Here is a 23,441-nt window from a genome sequence, read left to right on the forward strand (position 1 = left end):
TGGGTTTTTTGCTTTACACCTATAACAGCCAGTAATTTTTTTTTCAAATTGAAGTTGATACCGCTCAGACATGATAATACCAGAGCTCAGTTAACAAGAGGTTGGTGAAAGACTCTATGAGCTGGTGACACTTCAATTGCATTATTAAAAATGCAAAAAAAAGAAAAGGAAAAAAAAATTCATCTAGTGATTTTGTTCAGTTCGTCAGGAAGTCAGGGAGCCTCACTGGACCATGGGTGAGAAGGATAGAAAAGGAAATTCTGGGACTGCAAAGCAATTTTGGGCCAGACCTCGTGCCATACACTTGATTTATACACTTGATCTATTTCCCCAGGAATAGAATGAGGAGTGGGGCAGAACCTTGTGGCCCGAGGCAGTTTGGAAAGGTGAGATGTACAGTGTACCTGTTTCATCATGGGGTTTGTAGAAACAACTTCAGGAATAATTTTAAGCAATTAAGACTATAAAAAGGTTCTAGAAATAATCCATGGTTCATCTGACATCACATGCATTTTCAGAAAAAGCCATGCAATATTTCACTGATTGATGAAAAATATATGGTTGTATAGTGCTGGTTTTTCTACTTTTCATAAGGTTTCTCCTACGTAGAGGTGATATTCAGCTGAACTAATGAATAAATTTTGCTCTTATTTGCATAGAAGTAAGTCTAGAGCAATTTCATTAAAAGTGAAAAGTGGGACCTTCACTATGGTAAATAACACCCAAAACAAATTACTCTTGGTCAGCTAGTAGAGATCCCTTGTTCAATCATGTGCTGATTTTTTCTTTAACATCCATCCATTTGCCATAAATATATTTCTCTCTCCCCAGTTATTAACTGGAATAAGTGTACCCTGTTCTCCACAGAAGATGAAGATAACAGGAACCATTGGTTTCCTCTCATGAATCATGACTTTGCTGTCCAAGAGCAGAAAATGTAATAGAAGACAAATAAAAAGCCAGGGTTTGGGGGTCAGGATTTGGGGTTTGGGCTTGTTTTGTTTTTACTTTCTTATAGGCTGTTTTGAGTATCTTGATTCTCTGAAGGCTGACCAGAAGCCAGCAAGAGATACAACCTTAATTGCTGCAGCCAAGAACATTTTTGGGCATTTTCCTTTTGCCTTGTCCAGGAGGAAAGAGCAGGGTTAAACTCATGAAAGCAGATATCTCTGGAAAAGCACTCCCAGCTGTACTTCTGAGATACACCACAGAAGAAGGAAAACACTCACAAATTTGGCTGTGTTTGACAGAAGAAGAAACATTTGTAAAATTTAATACAATACTGATAACGATAAATCTGAGATTTTTTTTTTAATACAACTAATCCTTTTTCAACAATAGATTATCTGAATTTTAAAAGGGCTCATTGGTTACTAGAATTTAGACTGTATTGTAATACTGCATGTGAATTCCCCTTTGTTGAATTCATACTTGTCCTGGCTCCATTCTGCATTTCAATTTCATTTTAAAACTGGATACTCTCGCTTTTTATTGAGTTTTTTACTGTATGGACTATTGCTAGGTGCAATTTGCTGTCCCTAATTAATTTATCAGTTACTTAAATGTCATAATCCTTTCATTTATGAATTTATTTTTTCTTGCTTCTTTACAGGTTTTGTTAGGTTTTTAAAAAATTGTCTCTTGTGTGATAAGTGCAATTTTGTTCTTCATTCCCTCCCACATTGCTTCTAGTCTCACACAAATGCAAATATTTGAACTAATTTAAATGTTTTCTTCACTTTATCAGTGTTCTTGTTCCTTCAGGTGGGAATTTTGCTTTAAATTGTTTTTCTTGTACTTGCATATCTATCCAGGGATATTAATTTATGAACTCCCAGCTACAAGGATTGCTATTCAGGATGGGAATGGAAATCTGGGCTGCTCTAGTGTCTCCAGCATCCAGTACAGGCAAGGCCAGCCTCTTGTGGCTAGGAACAAGAATGCCTTCAGTCAATGACAGGCAGGTGCCAGGGAGTTATCCACCACACACAGATGGTAATTTTTCCCTCTAAAAGATGCCACAGGTGCAGTTTCACAGGGAACTTGGAGCTAAGGCAAGCGTGTGCCTCCAGATGCGAGCAGAGCCTCACAAACTCAACTGCTTGCTAGATTAAGAAGCTTAAAAATTAACACCTTGCACTCACGGCCACACTTCATACAAATGCTGCTGGATTTTTGGGGCTGTGCAGACACTCAGAGCTTTGTTCTCAAGTGGGTTTTGTTGCAGTGCCTGTCTCTGTGCTACAGCTGAGCCCCTGCTGACCCTCTGCAGGAAACAGCCAAACTTCTGCTGACTGCACCTGGGAAAGATGAGCCCTTCGCCTTGCAGGAGGAATGAAACACAGATGGGCAGCATCAAACCAAATTTTCTACTCATTTTGAACTTGGAAGAGCCCTTTGCTTCTCTTTTTAAGGGAGCAGGAAGGCTGAAGTTCTGGGTATGACTGTAGGAGGTATTCTGTAGGTTTGTGCTGGATGTTGAAGGTTATCAGCATGAAATTCTTCCTTCCTCAACTAAACCACCAGTGTTAGGTGCCTAGTGTAGGAATTTTAGTATTGGATAAATCATTGTCTACTGGTTATCTGATTTTCCTTGCTGCCTAAGAAAGAACCAACAGGAGATGGAGAAATTTACTATTCCTTCTGTCTTTTAGGTACATTTAACTATGAAAGCCTGACACAAGTAGTTGTTTATACATACATAAGTTATTAACAATCATTATTTTTTAGTTGTATAGATCAGAATCACCTTTTCATACCCAGTTTTTATTTTATTACAATGTGCCTCAGGCTGAGGAAGTAAGACCAGCAGTGATCAGAACTGAATGGCATGAAAAATCCTCACTTAAAAGACTTTATAGTGTAGAAACTTTATGACAGTAACCATAGCTACAACTGGGGGAAGCTGCACATGGCTTCTATAGCATGGAATGCATTTCAGAGTGAATTCTGCCTTGGGATGGTTAGACAAGATGGAGCTGTTCTTATTTCTTCTGTCTTTATAAATAGCTCCAAAATGAGAGAGATGCATCCAAGATCAGGCACAGTGATGAGGTTTACAACAATTGCCAATTCCACAATGCCTCATTCCCTGTGATACTGCTTTGTGAGTGAGTTAGCAAAGTGGAAATGCAGAACAGAGAAATGCCGTAGGGGAGAGAAAGCAGGGAAGAGGAGCTGGAGGAAAAACACCAGCCCAGAGGAGTGAATTTTGGAGATCAAATCACTACTGAACAGTCTGGAACACCAGCAGAAATGGGGCTTCTTGTAGGACTTGGTGAGACTGCTGTGTTTTGCCACTTTGAGCTTCTTTGATCAAATGGGCTGATTCTCCTCAGAAGTTAGCATGGGTTTAGACACATTCGGCACACAATAGCTGTACTTAACAAAAAAGACTGGCTGCCTGTTCTGGTGCAAGGGAGTCCTTATTTTATGCAGTCAGACATTCCACTTTCTCCTAGTTTTGAGTGTGTTTGCAGGCTTCAAACCTTTGTCTAAGGACTACCAGAGATGATTGGAACAGCAGTGCTCAAATGTGAAAAGGATGAGAGTTGTATTTTCAAAAACTGCCCCAAAGCACAGGGGGTTTTATTAGCTGTAAGCAGCATAATAAATTATTTCTGTCATCTTAGCAGCCCCCATTTACACTGTCACAGTGAGTGGCACTATTTTAACCTGTGCTGAGCATGAAAATATACAACAGCTGCATTGATGTCAAGAATTTGCAGAAGGGTTTACATGAGTATTTTTAGACTTCTGTGTGGTCTCTGACAGCCATGTGACAAGCACTTAGGACTATAAGATTTATAAAAACATACTTTAAAGCAATACTACATATCAATCATTGTAAACTTATTTTACCAGAGTACAGAACTGATTGTCCTGTAAATCATTAGTGCTATTAAGAGAGCTATGCAGGGTATGATCACTTATGTCTTGGAGAGGAGCTACATGAATGCCTTGGCTGCATTTGTTCAAACCTCTGAACCTCATGCTGTGTGTTGCAATCAGATTAACTGAAAAGCTAAAAACAAACAGAACAAAACATATAAAGCTGATAGCAATATTTGCCCCATGCTGAGGTCAAAGAGGTGTAAATCCTGACAGATATTGATGGTTTCATTGCTTATGAAGCTACTAAACATCATCCATTTAGAGGAGAGATCAATAGGAAAAGCACCAGCTGAAGGGGACTACCTGTGGTGCAATCAGCACCAAGTGCATGTCCATCCTGTTGATGTGCAAGGCTTCTGTAAAGCTGCTTTCTCAGATTAGGAGTCAAAGCTGGAAAATGACGAATTTCAGATAACAGCTGTGATCATTCCCTGGACTCATTGCAACAAACTCTCATTTATTTGAATAATTTGCCAAGAAGTTGCCGTCTTGTTAACCCAGATACTGGTATAGCAGCCTTTGGTTTGCAGTAGAGGTGTTTGGGTTGGTATGATTAAACATGGTTCAAATCTGATCAGCAGAAAATAACCTTCTTCAATACTGTGACCATTACCTTGAGTCCTGCAGTTTCTGAGGAGGAGAGCAAAGGAGCTTGTGCAGAACACTTACCTGGATATTAGCTGTTTGACTTTCACAAAGTTAATGAAGAGCACTTCTGGGAAATGGGACATGTCTTGTCTTTCATCCTTGACAACAGGAATTTCCCTGCTGGCATTCAGACAGCTTCTGCAATTAGATTTGCATTAATATCTACTCTCGTTTTCATCTTCATTCTTATAGCTACATGCTAATGAAAAAAGAAATCTTGAATGTTCAACTTTTGAGTGGAAAAATGTCTCTGCCTGGCTGATGTTAGTGACACAACAACCCTGGGATGTTGTGAGGCTGTGGCACAGGTACACTCCAACTTGGTGATTGGAATGCAACTGCTCTGTACAAACATTGTGACAGCGTGAAAAAGACTTGCAGCTTTACACCACAAACACTGCAGCTTCCATAGCTCCTTCAGCTGTCTGGGCAGTGCCAAAGACTCTTGGAAAACCAAGCAAAGCCATCAAAAGGCAGCCCTGGCACTGGAAAGCATTTCTGTGCAGGTTGGTAAGGACAGGTGGTTGCAGCCTTCCACAGGCATTGGACTGAAACACAACAGGAGAGAGCAACCAAGAGCTTCTTTCAGGGTTTTATCACTGCCATGATGGCAATGGAGCTAGATCTGTGCTCTGGTGTGGGAAGGAAATAGAAACAGCAAATTAAATCTTGGGAAAAAATCTTAAGAAAAAAACAAGCAAACATTTTCTGAGCTTAAAAATTTAATCTGAGCTGTTGGCTTGCTGGTGACCTTAACTCTCCCAGCTGTTACCTTACAACAGACCTACTGTGGTTTTGCTGCACACTAGGTGACAGAAGCTTAAATTTTCAGCTGTTTGTTTCCAAAGTAGAGCAGATCTGCAGCTTCTTCATAGTTGAAGAAGCTGACTTCATAATTTCTGTGATCTGTCCACAATCCCCCAGATAGGTGCTGAGATTATTTTTTCATGGATGTTCATCCTGGGTCTGTGTTGCTATGGTCAGAACCTGGCTGTGGGTGGTGAAAACTGATCATACTACAAGGAACTGAATTTGGAATTTGCAGACTGCAAACCTTTGACACCCCATCTAGCAAGCTATGTAGGAGAGACTACGTTTTTCCCATAATGTGAAGTTATTTTTAAGATGGGATCAACAATAAATAGTTGCATAGAACAAAGAAAATTGCTATAGAAAGAAGAGAGAAAGAAGTGCTGCAATAATTTTACCAATCATTTATTTCTTGGTTTAGGAAAAGAAAAAAAGTTCATATTTTCTTTGGTCAAATTTAGTAATACCTTTTAGTAATATATAGAAAAATAGCCCATATTTTTCAAAACGTTTACAAAATTACATTGCAATTATTATTTTGAATGAAATAGTTTTATTTCACATGTTTTCACCAAGAAAAAGGAAAGAATAGCAATAAACCAGCATGATTTCTAGCCTGCACTGAGCATTTACCCCATGCCAGCCTGAGATGCCTACCCACAAGATAAATCCTCCAACAGCTACAAGCTCATTCAGCTGCAACACGAGCAAGCAGGAGCCTCAGAGCTGCTCTGGGTTAAACTGCAGGGAGGCATCCCTTTCCAAAATCTGGATTCTCTGCCCTGTGGTGGCTCCTGTGAGCTGGGCAGCAGTGGCAGGGGGACAGTGGTACTGGAGCTTTTTCACCTGCATTCAGTGGCAGATGAGGGACAGAAGGCACAGACCCATTTTGTCACTGTCAGCAACTGCAGCTCCTCTCCATGCAGTCCCTCTCACGTATCTTGGACAGATCTCTAACAGCACGAGCTTGTGCCCCATTAGGCAAGAGTTAAAACCTGCAATTAAAAATACTAACATTTAATTTCAGAAAGTGGAGGCAGGCCAGAATAACCCAGAGCAGACAGCAGGGTCAACAGCAGGCAGGGTCTGTAAATTGACTCTGTCTGGCGTGAGCAAACTTAGGTAAGTGCTGATTAGGCAGGTCTTGTGCCTTTTGTGGAAACAAATTCAAGCTGCAGCCTTCCGTACACAGCACAGCTGATGTTGGGTTGTTACTTAGAGGTCTGGGAAAGCAGCCTTCAGATCCTGAGCTTGTCAGAAAAGCCAGCAGGAGGGTGCAGGGATAATGAAAACAAATGGACACTGAGAACTGGGTGGGTAACACAGGTGCAGAAGTCAACAGTGTGATGTGCCCCAAAAGGTAAAGCAGGAAACTGCAAAGTCAAAGCTGAACCAGGACACCCAAACACCTTCCTTCTGTTCATTACTTGCTGTGCTTAGGTCCTGACAGGACAAAAAGCATTAGTTATGCTTTTCTTCCCCTGTGAAGGGGGGGCACAGCTTTAAGATGCTTCCTCTCCTTGGAGAGAGAGGCTGCAAAATTGCCCTGGCTGGTAGAGCTGGTTGGAAGGGGAAGGAAAAGCAGCAGTGGTGCTGCTGCAGGGGGGGAGCCTGCAGTCCATTGACAGGTGGCATCAGCAGCTGGAGCAGAGCTGATCTGCAGCACAAATACATGGTGGTGGGTGTTCAGGCTATTCCTGTAAGCCCCAATGACCACAAAACATTTTCTTTCCATTCAATATGAAGAAGGTTTTCAGACAGCACTTCATGATTCACTTCCCTTACAAATGAATAGAGGAAAACATCCTTTAATCAACAAAACCCTCTCATTGCTGTTGATAACAGGTTTTTTCGGAGGTGTTTAAAAAAAAAGTCTCATTTCCAGCTGTCTCATGTGCACAATTCTCAAAATAGCTGAGAATTTGGAAGCCACTTTATGTATTTTTAGGTTTTAAAGAACTTTCTGACTACACTCATGAGCAGTAAGAATAATTCTTATTTGTTGTTATTTAATTTCTGGCAGTAGGAAAAAAAAACAAAAAACAAGGAGAACTGTAGAAAACTACTATAGTTATTACTTGACCTACTCTGCAAAAGGCAGCTGCTGTAATTTTACAAGCACCTCCAGCTGCAGCTGTTTATCTAATGAGCTTTGGAAGACCAGCTCTCCCATCCTGACAGCTCCAAGAAATATAGAAGCATGGCAAGAAGTGGCATTGATGTTTTAATAAGTGACATTCTTTCCTCTGAGTCAGTATGAGTGAAACTTGTTGGAAGAGTGGTGGAGGCCCTGGGAGACCACTTTTAATTAAGGCTTAAAGCCAGCACCTATCTTTGTGCTAAGAGTGAGAGACTCTCCAATGCACAAATGATAAATAAGTGCTTTTGGTCACAGACTGCAAGGAACCTATAAAAGACAGAGGCATTTTGTGGCAGAAGAGAGTTATTTTGGGTCCTTGCAGTACATGTGAGCTGAATAAATGTTATTGGATATTTCTGTGTTGCATAAGCTAGTTCTAAACAGAGCATTTCAGATCCCTTGAACAGGAGTCCTGTGGTAGCCCTGGACCTTCCTTCAGGATTTCTCTGCCAGTTCATATGATGCTGCTGCTCCAATCTAGTGCAGGGTAAGGCTCACATCCTTACAGCACTGTGCCACAACATCTTGCTGTTGTCACCTTCATGGTAAAGCCCCAAGCCAAGTCACTTAAGTGGTCTCAGTGTCTTGCTGTCAACAGCTTAACCCTAGAAAAATGTTCACATTCAGGTTCGGACCAGAAGGAATCACAAATTGGAATTAAAGCTGAGCTTCCCGTTTGGCTTTGTTCTGATCCACAACCATTCTCAGAGTACAGTTAAAAATAAAATGACCTCTTTCTTTTCTGTGCTGCTGTCATGATTGTCATTCCCCAGCAGATGCCCTAACTTCCCACTGCACCCCGCTGGCTCTGCTGCCCCTGTTGTCTCTCAGTCCAAAGAGTTTCTGAACAAGAGACAGGCTTTTATGGAGCCTGGCAAAGCTTCAGAAGGGAAAAGGAAAAATCAATACGGCTTCAAAGGAAAGTCTTTGCTTCAGTGATTATGACACTTGCCCTTTCTTCACTAGTGGGAAAAACAACAAGGACACTTACACCAGGAATGGAAATAGAATGAACAACAACAGAGAGACCTTCCAGGTTTGACTTGTAAAGGGAAATACCTTTATAGTCATTGTCCCTGTTTGGTGACATCAAAAGCAGGTATAGGGTGTTAGGCGGTGCAGCCTGGGAATGAAGTGGAAAGTAACACAAAGTCAAAGAGAAGAGTTGAAGGAATTTGGATCAAGAGATAATGGACTCTGCTGAAGAAACGGGAAGAAAAGACATGACACAAAGGTCAGGTCCATCGTGGCACAATCAAATCTGTTATAAAATGTCACCTGCAAAGCTGGGCTATAACAGTAAAAGGACCTTCCAATAAGTTTTACACAATTTGACAGCTTTGCAGCAACTGAAAATGGTGACAGACCCTCACACTTTGCTAATGAGCAGATTCTCAATAGAGTTGAGCAGGTCAGAAATTTTCTAACAGAAGCTGAAAATGCCAATTAAGGAAATTAATGTTTCTGCAAAATCAAAACAACTCTAAAAGACTCCCACTGATATTTTTAGAGGATTTGCAAAAATATAAACTAAATGTAACCCTCAGAAGTCTGCTTCAATTATTTTTCATATTCAAATTTTTATAATTTGTTTCCAATTCCTTTTGTTTCAAAACTATGTGCTTGTTCCAAGTTCTTAATTGCATTCTATTCTGACTATGCAACTTCTTAGCTGGTTTTCCAAGCTGTTTTGTTCTGATGTTTCTATTTCTGTGTCATTCTTCATATGCAACTCTGTGGACCTCTTTCTTTTGGAACACAATGCGTTGTTTCGATAGACTTTTTGTAATTGTTTGAAAATAGTCTTTTGTAAAGGCAGTGTTTTCCTTAAGTGAAGCTGTGCCTCCAGCTGCAGCTGCCACTGGCTTTGCTGGAGTTTCTGGCCTGTGCAGGGGATAATTTGCAGGACCTGCAAATTCCTCCTGCTGAGAGGGATCCTGGGTCAGCTGCTGTTGCTGCGGTCATGTCAGGGATGAAGCTCCATCCCTGGTGAAGCCCAGAGCAGATTTCTGAGGAGCACACGGGCAGTGTGGCAGGACAGTCATGAACTCATGCTCTCACCCCTGTACTTGTGCTTGGGTGAGTGTTCTGCAGCTACAAGAATCAATGAAAGTGTATTGATTTCTCCTCACCATCGTAAAGCTTGTCTACTCCTATCTCCAGTCTGCAAGCTGAGAAAGGAGACTGTAAAACTACCATTGTCTTACACTTTTTCTCCTTTTTCTTCCTCCATTTCATGCTTGCACAGGAGACCAAGATTTGAGTCTGACAGAGACACCTGGTAACTGCATCAGAGCAGCCAACTCTGTCAACACTCAGGTTGTGAAAATAGCTGCTTTTTAAGCTTTCTAAGGAAATAGAAGGGCAGAGTGGGATTGCCCAAAAGACAAAAGTTGAGTGACTTTTCTGGCTTTACTCATCTCGCTACAAGCAACAGCAGTCAAGGGGATGTAATGTGAGTGAATAGGTCAGTGCACCTCTGGATATTCCAGATTCACATAAAGTTGTTTTTCAGAGTAATTTCAGCTCCCTTTGCTTGATGTTTGCTGTTCTAGGAAGAAGATAGGTAGCCCTCATTCACTGGAAGGACATGGGAATGTCCACAACTGCTAAAAACTGTCTCAGTGGTAGAAGAGAAAATGTATTTTCAATAATATTTATTTTCACAGAAGCTGTGACTAAAGCCGTGCCTCTCAAAAAAATGAGTGGGCAGGTGTCTACTTCTGGTGCTCACACAGACTGATTGGGCAGTTTGGCTATTGACACCCAGCTTTTCCAACTGAGAAAATCTCCAGCTGCACAATTTTTATTTAAAAAGGTGCATTATGGCAGGTAAAACTGTAATGGCTGTTAGGTATGTGTTATAAATACTGATCAAATTACTAACTACATACCTGTTATTATCTATATTGAAATCTACATTGAAATTTTGTTTTATTTAAGGCATAAAATTTGACTAGCTATTATTTTCTGCTCCACCAAAAGAGTGAGGCAGACCCAGTGAAAATAAAAAAAATGCTATGTGATTTATCTGCCATAGTACTGTTTGTGGTTTTCCCTACCCTCATGGCTTCAATAATTCCCATCATTCTTATTCACACTGTTGGGGCTGTTGCATGCAGGGTGTTGAGCCACACCTCTCATACTGAGTAGTGTGAGCAGGGTCTGCAGATGAGGACACACAGAAGGAGAGGAGGAAATTCCTCTGTGAGTAGCTGGGAAGAGCAGTGCTGGGGTCCCCAGCCAGGTGTCCTCTGGGCTGTCTCTCACGTGCAGCAATGGTGAGGATGAAGAGAAACATGATGATTTTTCTTGTACACTTTCCCACTACTTATTGTACGCTTTTTTTTCTCAGTGGGATCAACCCAAACTCCTTCTTGGATGCTCCTCTTTGTGGCATGATTACAGCTAAGTACAGTAATTAGAGAAATTGTTGCACATTGGCCATTAACCTCTCGTGCCCATGTGTTATTGGCTAATATTTCAGTGTTTAAAATACTAATAGTACAGAGTATACAAACACTGCTTTATTGTTTCACTTGTCTCTGACACAAACTAGCACCTACAAAATGAGGTATGAAAAGGCTGGGGGAAAGGGCTGATTTTCACACCAGTGGTAATGGCTTCCCCTGAGAACCTGCCATATAAAATTATTGGGGTTTGCAGGTGCACGGCCACGGGAACAATTAAACAAAGCTGTGAGAACAACAATGGTAACACAGCTGCTGTGAAAGAGTCCAGAGCTGCAAAGAGCAGCCCTTGAACACTGCTCAGGCTGAGGCACTGGGGCACCTGAGGCACAGCACAACCCAGGCCAAATTCAGCTTCAGCACAAGCTAATGGGGTGGTTTAGTGCTCAGTGTCTCTTCTCAGCTTCAGATGTGAACCCAAGCCTTGCAATAAAGTAGAACATAACCTTTGCATCAAAATATACATCTGAGCCAATCTACACATTGGGTTTTGTTCTAGAATGGTGTTTATTCAGAGAGTGTAATCTTTCCTAAATAAACAAACACAAACTCACATCTCTCCTCTCCCTGTAGCCCACAGATCAGAACGTGTGTCATGCTGAAGTACAGAAAATAAGCCAAATCAAGCTGGTGAAATGACCCAGATTGGAGATATGAAGGCCTCTAAATTAAGAGTGCTCTGCTGCAGACCCCCAGGCTATTAAAGCTCATGACTGTTTGCTCCACCATCACAGTTGCTATGGCAATTCATATAGACAAACCCAGTAACCTGTCAGGATCCAACCAGGTAAAAAACTAGGACCTAAATTATATTCAGAAATAAACAGCAAGCTGATACAGATGCCAAAGAATCTATATACTGTATTCTCTGTGTCTAATACCATTTCACAGGCAGGCAGCTGCATTCTGTACAAGCTGCACATTCCCAATGCTTTTGAACTCTTCCACCACACAGAGCACATTGTAGTAACTCTGACTTGTGGGGAAAAAAATAAAATCAAAAAGCTCTTGTAAAGAAACAGGGAACAGACAAAAAGTGTTTAAAGAGACCCAGACAATACCTACTTGGAGGCTACTCTAAAAAAAAAGGCAGATGGTGTCTTATTAGAGGAGAGATGAGATATTTTTCAGATTCTTTGACATGATGCTGAGACAAAACCCAGGTACCTTGCAAATGACAAATCTCTAACAGCAGGGAGACAAGGATGTGGCTATGATGGGATCTGCTGTGTTTTAGAGATGTCAGGCTGGACCTTGTTTCCATTTAATTAGTGAATCCATCTTGTTCATGTTCCTAGTACTATAGAACCTTAAATTGCATTATAATATGCTTCTCAGTAGAAATGGCATTTGAGGGGAAAAAAAACCAAACAAAACACAAAACCAAAGCTACAATGTCAGGAGCTGCTTTTACACAATTTCATAAACTTAGTTTTGGCATCTCCAGTAATGAATTCAGTGACATAAATAAGAGATTTACCAAATAGAGACCACAGTTATCACACTGAAACTTTCTTATGTCACTCCCAAACACCTTTATAAAGTGCAAAATATCATCTCAAACAACAGATAAAACAGATATCTAAATGTGCATTTCTGAGAAGGACTTTCCTTATTCCTTTTGCCCACCTGGAGGTGCAAATGACTGAAAATGGGTAGCAGACAGTCCCTTCCCTCCCTCACCAGGCAGTCAGAGACCTTCTAGATGGGCCAAAACAGAAACACTGTGACCCTCACAAGGCTGTGGCATCAGAGATCTTCCTTTATGGGGCACTACCAGGGTAGGAGCAGTCAGTTTTTCATTTGGAAAAATGAAAATCACACCTGTGAGTATGGGAGTCTGTCAGGTCTCACCTACTCTCAGAAGAGGAATCACAGAATCACTCAGGTCTGAAAAGACCTTTAAGACCATGGAATCCAACATTGCTCCAGCACTGACTAGCCCACCACCAAACCATGTCCCCAAGTGCCACATCTCCACATCTTTTCAATACCTCCAGGCGTTGTACCAAGGATTTGGCCAAACCAATATTAGTGTTAACACTGCCTGCCACTCCTGCAGGGAAGAAAGGACTGTGTCTCCTGTCAGGCACAGCTCCTCCCTCCAAAAGACTGCACTGGCACAGCTCTGTACTGTAACATTTCATTCCTTGCCCTGCCTGCACATCTCCCTTCTCGGGGAGCTGTGCACACACCAAGTAAATCAAAGTGATAAGAATTTATGAAACCCAAAGCAGCGCTGGGTTTTGGAATGACAACATGATTGTATATGGGTACTAATAAAAGGCAAAGGTTCCCTGAAGCCACAGGCTATGAAGTGGAGTAGAGCAATGTGATTAAGAGAGAGTTAAGAGGTATTAAACTTTGAAGGAAAAGGCATTCCATAGTGACACGTTAATAGATCCCAGGAAAGATTTGTTAATGGACTAAAAATTGAGAGGCTCTTTGTAGGCAGAAGTAAAAAGTAAATCACAGTTTCTCCATGGGGGAGGTTCACTTAGAACTTGGAGAAGGCAGGAGAACACCCAGGGTACACCCAGGGCTGCCTGGTTGGGGCTTGGAGCCCAGGACACAGGGGCACAGGGAGGACACAGGGACACAGGGCTGCTTCCAGGGGTGCTCTGCCACAGCTCTGCACAGCCACACCTGGTTTATGTCTTCCTTCCCATCACACTGAGCACATGAGTGAATGAAATATTATGATTTGGGCCAATGAAGGTGGTTAGGGATGCAGTGATTTCATGAAAACTTCTTCTGGGGTGTGAAACACAGAGTGTGACACAAGAAATAGCTAAATAATGGCTAATTTTCAATTAAAACACACTGCAGTTGGGCAATAGCTGAAAAATGAAATACGATCTCATCAAAGCCTGAACCTTGTAAGGACACTGAGCCCAGTAAAAAACTTCATCTGGCTGGTATGAGATACTAAATTTCCTGATAGCAACCCAAAAGCAATCGTAATCGGGGTGGAAAAAAAGGCTGTAAAATGTTTGTCTTGGCCTGATCTTCTTTCTGTGATCTCCTTTCCAAGCTGACATATTGGAAGCAACCAAAATGACAATATTTCAGAGCACACTCCTCTCCAGAACAAGTAATATTGTCTCTTCTTGATAATGAAAGGCTGATTTATTCTTGCTCCATTATAATAAAAGGCATAATATATTTTGTGACATATTGAAATCAGTGGGGGACCTTTACCTTTTACCAGTGGAGCAATTTCACTTCTCCATAGCCTTGTTCAGATGCATCTAAGATTCTTGGACTTTCTAACACAAACTCTAACATGCATTTCATGGGCAATGAGAAAGTGGCATCAGGAACTTTGGATGTGGCTTTGGAGAGGGCTGGATGTAATTGCACAGCTGTTATTGCACCATCAAACACAGCTCTTTTCTGCAAAAGAGGCAATCCTGCATGTTTGATGACAGAGAGTGGTGTACATGGTGACAAGAATTAACAAAACAGTTGCCTAAATTCTGTTTTGGGCTTTTTTTTTTTTTTTTCAGACTTGAGGCCCATCAGGAGGCTAAAGATGAGCATCAAACAAACATCAGCTGATGCTTTTGTCACTCCTTGTGTGATCAAGTCCTGGGTCAGTCCTAGTTATTTCCTTCCCAGGTGTTTTTCTTTTGGAATCCCAAACCCAGGCTGAGCCCTGGTGATGCAGGTTCCTTCAGCTAACAGCAGCCAGGATTTTTGCATTTGGGAGTTCATGAACTACTTAGAGTTATCAAAGGGTGTCAATGAGCATCAATGCTTGCACTCCCACAAGTCTCTGCTGGAAAGAAGCTTCAAGAAAGAGGGGCAAAAGCAGAATTGTGGGGTGAGAAGTGGTGTAGTTCTGGGATTCTGGCTTATAGCTGCAAAGTAGGTTCAGAGAGAAGGCTGAAAAGAGTGAGACATCCAGTGTATCTCCAGTCTGCAGAGAAGAGCCTTTCCCAGAATGGAGGTGGGTGTTTGAGTATTTTGAAAGGAATGGAATTTATATGATTGTTTTACAGGTACTTCTGAATGGAACATGTAAAAAATATGTTTTAAGGTGGGGATAAACCAGGGGAGTTGGAGTATGGCCAAGCAGCTGTACCCAATCACTGTGCCGTTCAGACAGCAAAGCAATATGAAAAGTGCAAAGTGAGGATTCAGAACTGGAGGCAATATTTGTTTTGTTTCTTTTCTTAAGAGTCCTACATCCTTCTGATAAAGGCATACATGGTAGAGCAATGCCAAACTGTTGATTTTCTTTGAATGCTTGTGATCCTAATTACTTTATTAATTCAATGTCTGTATTATATGTGGGTTTTGTTGTAGTTGTTTGTTACCACTTGTTTTTACTATACATAATGCTAAAATTTAATCTATGTGATGGAACTGTCCTAGGGCTTTTTTGTTGCTATAAGTCATAGGGTTTTTTTAGACTATTTTCATATTAATAACTACTTAGCTTTTTCTTCTGGCTTTTGTTTTCCATGAGAAATACTCATCCTACTCATCCTCTCCTTGTGGAAGAGGGGGAATGATATATTTGTTTGGGACTTTTTATTATTTTCATTTCAGTATTTATTTCTTAATTGAGAACAGTCTGTCTAATATCTGCGTTCTAGTGAGCACAGTAAATCATGAAATTATGTATTTATCATCCCTTTTTATTTTTAAAGGTATAATAGAAAGGAAAGCCATTTAGCAAATCAGATACAAAACTAAGATCTATATTTTAGGAGCTGCAGGGGAGTTGGAAGAAAATTGGCTCTTATGATGAAGCGTTATTCAGTCCATCACACGTATGAAGTACAATTTTGCCCCTGAGGTGAAGAAATGGGTGCTTTTCCTCTTTCTATATAACCTTGGAATTTGGAGGATTTTCCTTGTGTGCATTACTGTGCCATGTGGCAGTGCCTCTTGCATTTATATTTGGGATGCGCTACGAATGGCAGGGCAAATATGTGTCTACTTGCAGAGTGAGGCAGGTAGAGGAAATAGGGTCAGGACTGTTCCCAGTTCTGCTTCCCCCACACAGTTCCTCTCCACAGTGGGGGAATGGGAATTTTTATTATTTGGTTTTGTTCTGGATCTGTTTCAATATTAATTTCTCTTGATAGAGAATTAATAAAACTCAGTGGTTTAATTTCAGACAGGTTTGAATTAACCTGTATGCACAGGAGCAACCCAGAGGCTCTGAGCTTTGTGCTTGACTTGTCTAAGCTGTTAGGGAGCCATCAACACTTCCATATCATCCCAACATTGCCTGGGCTTCAGGGCTATGTCTGTGGTTAGGGCTGCCTCATGCTCCTTTGCAGTGATTTCAAGGTAGGCTAAACTAGCCATTAAATTATAAACTTGGAGACTAAGTGAGTTCTGGTTATTTAAAAGAGTGTATTGCTATAAGCCATTAATAAATATATCCCAAGAGGTGGGGATGGGTGCATGGTGGGTCCCCTCCTGGGCAGAGGCTCAGCAAGCAGAATTTTCACTATCCTTGGAGTAATGTTCAGCTTTGGAGGGCATGGAGAGCAGGAGGAAAGGGGGATGTGCTGCAACAACACCTCTCCAGTATTTGCCTTCTTTCACGTACAGCTTATTACCTTTAGTGTCACTGTGATGCATGAGAGTGACTGTGAGTGATGTTGATTATGTGCTGTGGGAAGGATGGAGTTTGAATTCTCCTCTTTGACTTTCCAGCACTTCATTCTGGTACAGAGTAAGATTATTTTCTTGCCTTTTCCTGTTCCTCTTCAGAGCACTCCAAGAATACTAACAGCGTTCTTGTTCTGTGCTTTGCTGAGCACGGGGCTGTGAAATCCAGCTGGCACTTGCACAGAGATTCATATGGAGAACTGTCCTGGCTTCCTCCTCTTAACCCTCTAGAAGGCCAGTCATTCTGTTTTTCAAGATATAAATTAATAAAATGAAATTAAAATACCAGAATACAATGTAGAAACTGCTGTTGCATCTGACTGATGTGTTAAGACTGCAGCTTGAAGATAGAGGGCAAATCATGTGCAAATGTTAGTACTGTAAAAGAGAGAACAAGGTTTGGAGAGAAGGGAAAATAATATAAAGAATATTCTAAGCAAAAGTGCCAGAAGGAAGTTGTACATATTTCAGAGAGACAGATTGGGCAAAGAAGCCTGGCAAAGCAAGTCCTTGTAGCAAAGCTGTTAAAGTGGCATTGTCTTAGAGCAGTGAAAGTCTGCACTCTGCATTTCTGTGCATGAGTTAACCTGACCCCCAGCCATTGTTTCCTGCAGGAGTGGAATAACTTGATAGGCAGCAGGAGGCAAAATTATTTCAAGTCTTTTGGCATTGCTTCCTGTAACAAAAAAAGTAAACACGGACATCAGCATGTAAACAGGATGCTCAGCTGTAAGTTAGAGCAAGATGTAGCTTGTTCTACATTCAGCTTTTCTAAAAATAATTCCGCTTTAGTAAATAAGACATTCTGTATGTGTATCCTACTTCAACACATTTCAGATTGCCGTCAACAAACTGTAGGATTTTAGTAGAAGGTGTTTGCTAAATAATAAGTAAGGCAAACTGGATTTACTAAATCAGACCTTCTCTGTTTTTGTTGCTAAACTTCTGTATGGAATATGCTTTTCTGTATTTAGATAAAGGCTGCTAGGGATTTACTGTTCTATTTGTGAATGTGGCTGTTCTTGCAAAGCAGTCTTATGATACTGGGAAAACCAGGAGGTGGGTGTTCTACTTCTAGTGCTGCATTACTGTGTTTGTCAGCTTTTTGCTTTTTTTTTTTTAATATGTATTTTGGCAAGCAAGACCATTTTCCTAACCAGATTTTTTTTTTTTTTGTAATTTTGCTGCTGGCAAAAAATGTGAGCTCTTTGGTTTCTAGATAAAACTGCTGCAGTTTCTCTCAGAAGTCATAATTTGGACATGTAGAGCTGCATCTTATAAAATAAACCCATAGTCCCATTGTATCCTGTATTGACTGCATACAGGGAAACTGTAGCTCTATGGGGGACCTGACAGCAGCCTCCCTGTGCCTTTGAGCAAGTTACCAAGAAGACAGAGCCAGGCTCTTGCAGCACTGTATGGCAGGAAGCTGAGAGACAAAGGACATAAACTGGAGTCACACAGGTTTAGGTTGAATTTAAGAGAAACTTTCTCATTGTTAGGCTAGTCAAGCAGACTGCCCAGAAAAGTTGTGGAGCCTCCAACTGTGGAGATTTTTCAAAATCTGGTTGGATAAAGTTCTGGGCTGCTGTGGCAGACAGCATTTTTGGATAATAATCTAGCTGGGGGTTTTATGTCAAAATCTGATGCACCTGTAAAAACTTTTTGACCTACATAGATATAGGAGAGGAAAAAGTGAATTATAGCCTGGGAGATTTCTTCTCTTGACTTTCCAGCAAAGATGGTGTTCTTAACATTAGATATGGAGTAAGAATATAATACGAGCAGTGCAACAAGGTGACTTCCTGGTTCCTTAAATAACTGACCCAGATTACATAAATTTCACTTGAGAATTTCCAAAATACAGTTGACATTAGATTGTTGAAAGGTAACTCAGATATTCTGGCAATAAAGGTTGGAAATAGGGCAAATCATCCCCCTTTTTTCCCTGTCTAGATACAGCACATTTTGTAATGTGCTGCAGAGGTAGTGTCTGGTATTAGCAGCGAGTGATGGTGTTTAGAGGGTGAATTCAAAGCTTGTAAGGAAAGTTGCAAATACAAGGGGAAGTGTTAATGGAAAAAGGGCAGTTGCCTCTGGCTTGGACTTTTGCTCTCTCCACACATACACATCCTCTGTTATGCTGCAGTTATCAAACAGCTGCTTACTGTACCTGTTTGCCTCTAACCCTTTAGCTTCAGGTAGAGAAGTGTGAAGAGGCACAAATCAGTAGGTTAGGACGACTTATTTCTTTCCTTTTCAGAAGTGTGTGCACATTGTCTGCAACAATGTACTTTACAGCTTTAAGTGGTCAGTCTCGCCACAGGTATGTAGTGAGACCAGGTGAACAGGTTCCTTGGTATGGGTTTATCTCAGCTGGGATCTTGATGTATTGTGCACCTTGTCTGCACCAAGAAGTAGATACATCTGAGGAGTGGGTGATTTCCCACTTCCAGAAATGCAACTGCTGCATTTGCCCCTATAGCAGAGATTTTCTGGATTTAAATAGCCAGATGGTGGTACTTGGCAAAAGTCATATCTTACATGGTTTAATTCACGCTGCAGTTGTTCATTTTGATGCTGGAGATGACTTCAGAGTAGGAAGTGTTTCAAAATGAAAATGTTTGTCCGAGGCCATTTCTATTTCAAGTGTATGAATAAAAAGAGGAGGGGAGCTGAAAGGAGAAACTGCTGGCTGTTCATGGTGGTCTGCTGGTGTGACTATTTTAAGTGAATAGACCACTGAGAACAATGATGATGCTTTCAGTGCAGAATATCTCATTTTGAACAGCCAGACAGTCTTTAGACTGGCTCTGGACACATGCCATCTTCACCTTAAGCACCATCCTCCTGGCAGCTAAAGAGCATTGTACTAGTAGTTTAAACCTGGGAGCCGTAGATTGGGGAATATGTTTAGTACAGATAGTTTGGGGTACAAGCTGCAGGGGAAGAGCCCAGAGGCAAGAGGCTGTGAAGCGAGGGCATGGAGACCTGTGGTACAGCCAGGCGAGGGACAGGGACATGGCAGGAACTGAGGACCCCTGGACTTTCCCACCCAGAGACTGTAAGGAGATAAAAGCCCAGAGGTTCCTTTGTTTTGCATTCCATCTTGGAGGCACAAGCCCACCCTGCTGTTTAGTTATTGTACCATGGTTAAAATGTTTTAAGATTTAGATGTCTGTGACTGTGCTGTGGGAAATCTGGAGTTGAGCTGATGAGGAAACTTGGTCTGAGTGTGAGTGGAGGGGGTGTAGCTGAGAAGGGGCCTCAGCTCCAGCTCAGATGGTGGGACAGGGAAGTTTCCTTAACCACATATATCAAACACTCTGGTGCCGAACTGTTTTCTCTGCATGCCGTGGAAAACACTTTACTGGGGATATTCTTCAAACAGTCCTGACTTTTGCAAAAGATGTCAAGAAATCCTCACAACCACACAGTACGAGACTGTCCAGGAAGAGGCAAAGGCCAGAAAACCCTCTGCTATCTTTATCCCAGTCTATAGATGTTATGCAGTACTTTCTTCAAGCTTTATTTTCTAAGGATTTTGTTCCTTGGCTGGGTGGGGCTCTGAGCAGTGCTGCAATATGATGACATGGAGGCTTCATATATGAAAACTGGTGTGTGCCTTGCAACTGAAAATGAAGGCAGATTTTTGACATTTGCCAATTCCAGGTTCAGGGTGCTCTGATGGCTCAGCAGCTTTTAATTGAGGGAGTATCTTAATTTATCCCTGAAATACCAAAAAACAGTGCTGGATTAATTTTATTTATTATTCATTTTATGAAGTAATTTTTCCTCACTGTATAGAGGAAAATCAAATGTGGCACTACAAAGGAAGCTGATGATGCTGCATGTTCTGTTGGTTAGTTGGGAGAAGATGCTAAAGCCAGTATAAACTCAACATGAGTTAATAACTATCTGTTTTCAACACTTATCCTCTAACAGAGCATTCAATGTTATCCTAACAAGCAACTAAGTTGTGATGAAAATTATTATTTGGATCTCAAACTTTGCTAGTCAGAGCCACTGGAGCTCTGCATGAAAGGCAAGGAAGGTCAAGCTGCACGAAGCTAAATGTGCCATCTGAATTCCAGGTACTACCTGGAAAGGAATGAAGATGTCTGAGGGAAAAGAGTGTATTGCTCTAAAACATTTAAAGTGCAAAAGAAAACAGGCTGTACTCTGCCATCCTTAAAACACAAGAGGTAAAACCCATAAATAGAGGCTGTATTTTTATGGGCAAGAACAGTATGTTTCTTAGTCTGTTGCATAGTCAGCCTTTTGCCATACTAATTGCTAAAATCGTAAACATCCGTACTTTCAAGCTGCTTGCTGAAGTTACCCACTCCATCTTTATACAGAAATTTAAGAAGTAAAAAACCAACACAAACTATAGTGACTTCTTTCCAAATTCTCCTCTAATGACACTGTTGTTCTAATGAAGTGATTAGACTTTCTTACCTCAGCTAGCGATGCTGCTAAACCAAGTTGAAATACCCATCTTGCTGGGATTACCCTTCAGGCACTATTTAAATGATGCACCAGCAAATACATCGACTTTAACTTGACATTTGTTGTCCTTGCTGTTTTCCCCTAGTAGTTCTGTAAGACACTGAATTTTTCCCTTGGAGTCATGAGTAGTGTTTAAGGAAAAAGAAATCTCTCTTTATTCTTAGAAATGACATTTTTGTTGATGAGCCATCCATTTTCTTTCACTTATGAACTTTAAATTGTATGCTGCTTTGACAGCATTTTTACTCTTGGAAGTATCCAGCTACACCATCACACTTCAAAAATCCCCAATGCTTCACAGCCAAACTGTTGTCTTGCTCCATGCACTGATGCTCAGTCTGAAAGTGAACCAGAGCAGTGAAAAGCTATTTATTACATGATGGCATCTTCAGGCCTGTGTCAGTCTGAAAAGGTATTTCATTCTACTTAAGTTGCTACCTTAGTGGTCTGCAAGTTATGTTTTGCTTAAAAAGTAATTTAATCGCACTTAGTTTTAAGTTTTGGCCATGGGAATTAAAACTGTTATCAATCCCAAAATACCAGCTGAAATGAGAATAAAGGAAAATACCAGGTACTGAAGCAGTGATGTCTCTCCCATGATATTTGTTGGACCCCTTCTGCCCAGAATTAAAAAAAAAAGACAGTATTTTCCTATAAATTTGGCTGATATTTCTCTGTACCAGTCTCTTTCCTATGGATCCTGATTGGAATTAAAGCCCATGCACTGACAGAAGTAATGTGGAGATCAAGTGGGATTCAGTCCCGTGTCTTCTGTTTTCTTGTAAATTGCAATTGTGGAAATGTGTTTGAAATTAAAAGGTTAAATAACATACTCTTAACAGTAGCCTGCCTTAGGACAAGTAAATCAGGTATAAGATGTGCCATAAGTGTAAGCCCTGGACAAAGAAAACCCTAATTTATCCACTTTAATCTATATTAGGTGTTTTTCTGGCTCGAGTTTGCTTTTGCTGTATGCAACAAATGGGCAGCACTGACAGGTGCAGGTGAGATTTTGATGAAATTCTGGTGCCCTCTTAGGTTTTCAATTTAGTGTTGAAAACTAAACTAAAGTTTTAGTTCAGTGTTTGCACCACTTGACTCCCTTTATTAGAGTTTGTTTGGTATGTGTCTGGGAAACAGTGAAGAATTACAGCCACCAAATTAGAGAACAAACTTTACTGTATGGATTTCATAGCAGCTCATGTAAATGTTTTTCCTGGAGAGCTGTAGTGTGACAGGATTAACACACATCCTCTGAAGCTACCTTTGAATCAGCAGTGAGCTGCCTTCTGTTCCTGTACCTTGTGCAGTCTCTTATGTCAATGCTAAGGACATGAAACCAGTGTTAGAATATACTTTAACTTTTTTTTAAGAGGGTTAGGTTGGATCACAAGGCCAGATAGATTTAAATGGAAGTTCCATGAATGCTCTTCCATAGAGGACTTGTGTGTAGCACAACCTGCTCTGCTGTGGGTACAGCCACAAACAAGGCAGAAAATACCAGAGAAACAGCAAAGAGGATACAGCCCTTGGGTGTTCTCCAGGCTTTTTAGATATCCAAGTGTGTATTGTGGCAGGCAGAGGCCTCCTGACAGCAAGAGAATCAGGAATGAGTGAACTCCTGCAGGTTTAAGCAGGTGCAAGGAAACAACCCCAGTGCAGTGGGATGGACCAGCCCTGCTGTGGGTAGTGCTGCTCTGTGAATCCGTAAAAACTGTGGCGTCCTGGAATGGAAATAAGTGACGACCTATCAGTCTGAACTTGGATCTATGATGACAGTAACTCCACCACGGACTTACAACGTGAGCAGTAAAGCAGATTTCAGTGCCTGTGCTCAGCACGGCACTGACAACAGGATGCAGGATGAGCTGAGTGGCAGCTTCCCACCAGACGCACCAAGGCTTGAGTTTAACTCTGTTAGCACTCCTGGAACATGGTTTTACTCTAATTACAGTTTTTAAAATACTTCAGTTTTTTACACACTGGTCTCCTGGAGAGTTAAAAACAAAATGTCTTTGATTCTATTGATTTCTGTGGAAATTGTAACATCATTTTATCAGGTTTTGATTTTAATTAGTCTGCTTCAGGGAGAGAATTAACATGGCATGTATAGCCCCTATTTAAGTTTACCCAGAATTGTATAATAGTGAAGTTTGTGCCAAACAAACAGCTGGGCTCTGTCTGGAAAAGCTTATATTCTGGTGGCACAAACAAAAATACAGAATAAATACAAACACAGAACAGCATGTGGCCATTGCAGTTGGTAGTAAATGGAAAGAAATTAAATTCTTCTGTTTCTGTGATGTTTTTCTGCTAAGTGCCTCAGAATTATA

The 23,441-nt window shown here is 41.0% G+C and overlaps 1 protein-coding gene and 1 long non-coding RNA gene across 15 annotated transcripts in view; both read left to right on the forward strand.

The window, feature by feature from the left end:
• Positions 1 to 2,050: 2,050 nt before the first annotated feature.
• Positions 2,051 to 11,801, forward strand: LOC135278651 (uncharacterized). Its single transcript, XR_010346102.1, has 5 exons — positions 2,051 to 2,654; positions 4,735 to 6,474; positions 7,887 to 7,979; positions 10,162 to 10,324; positions 11,536 to 11,801. It is a non-coding gene; the product is annotated as an uncharacterized LOC135278651 (long non-coding RNA).
• Positions 11,802 to 14,638: 2,837 nt separating this feature from the next.
• NAALADL2 (N-acetylated alpha-linked acidic dipeptidase like 2) overlaps positions 14,639 to 23,441 on the forward strand; it is a 410,260-nt gene continuing 401,457 nt past the window's right edge. For 5 of the 14 annotated variants that reach the window (XM_064385276.1, XM_064385277.1, XM_064385290.1 and 2 more), the window contains exon 1: positions 14,640 to 14,914. The gene's annotated coding sequence lies outside the window, so the exon portion shown is untranslated. Of the gene's footprint in view, positions 14,915 to 23,441 lie in introns of all 14 variants that reach the window. The other 9 variants (XM_064385285.1, XM_064385286.1, XM_064385275.1 and 6 more) reach the window with 4 other exon arrangements.

The sequence above is a fragment of the Passer domesticus genome, chromosome 11 (genome assembly GCF_036417665.1).
Source record: "Passer domesticus isolate bPasDom1 chromosome 11, bPasDom1.hap1, whole genome shotgun sequence".
NCBI lineage: Eukaryota > Metazoa > Chordata > Aves > Passeriformes > Passeridae > Passer > Passer domesticus.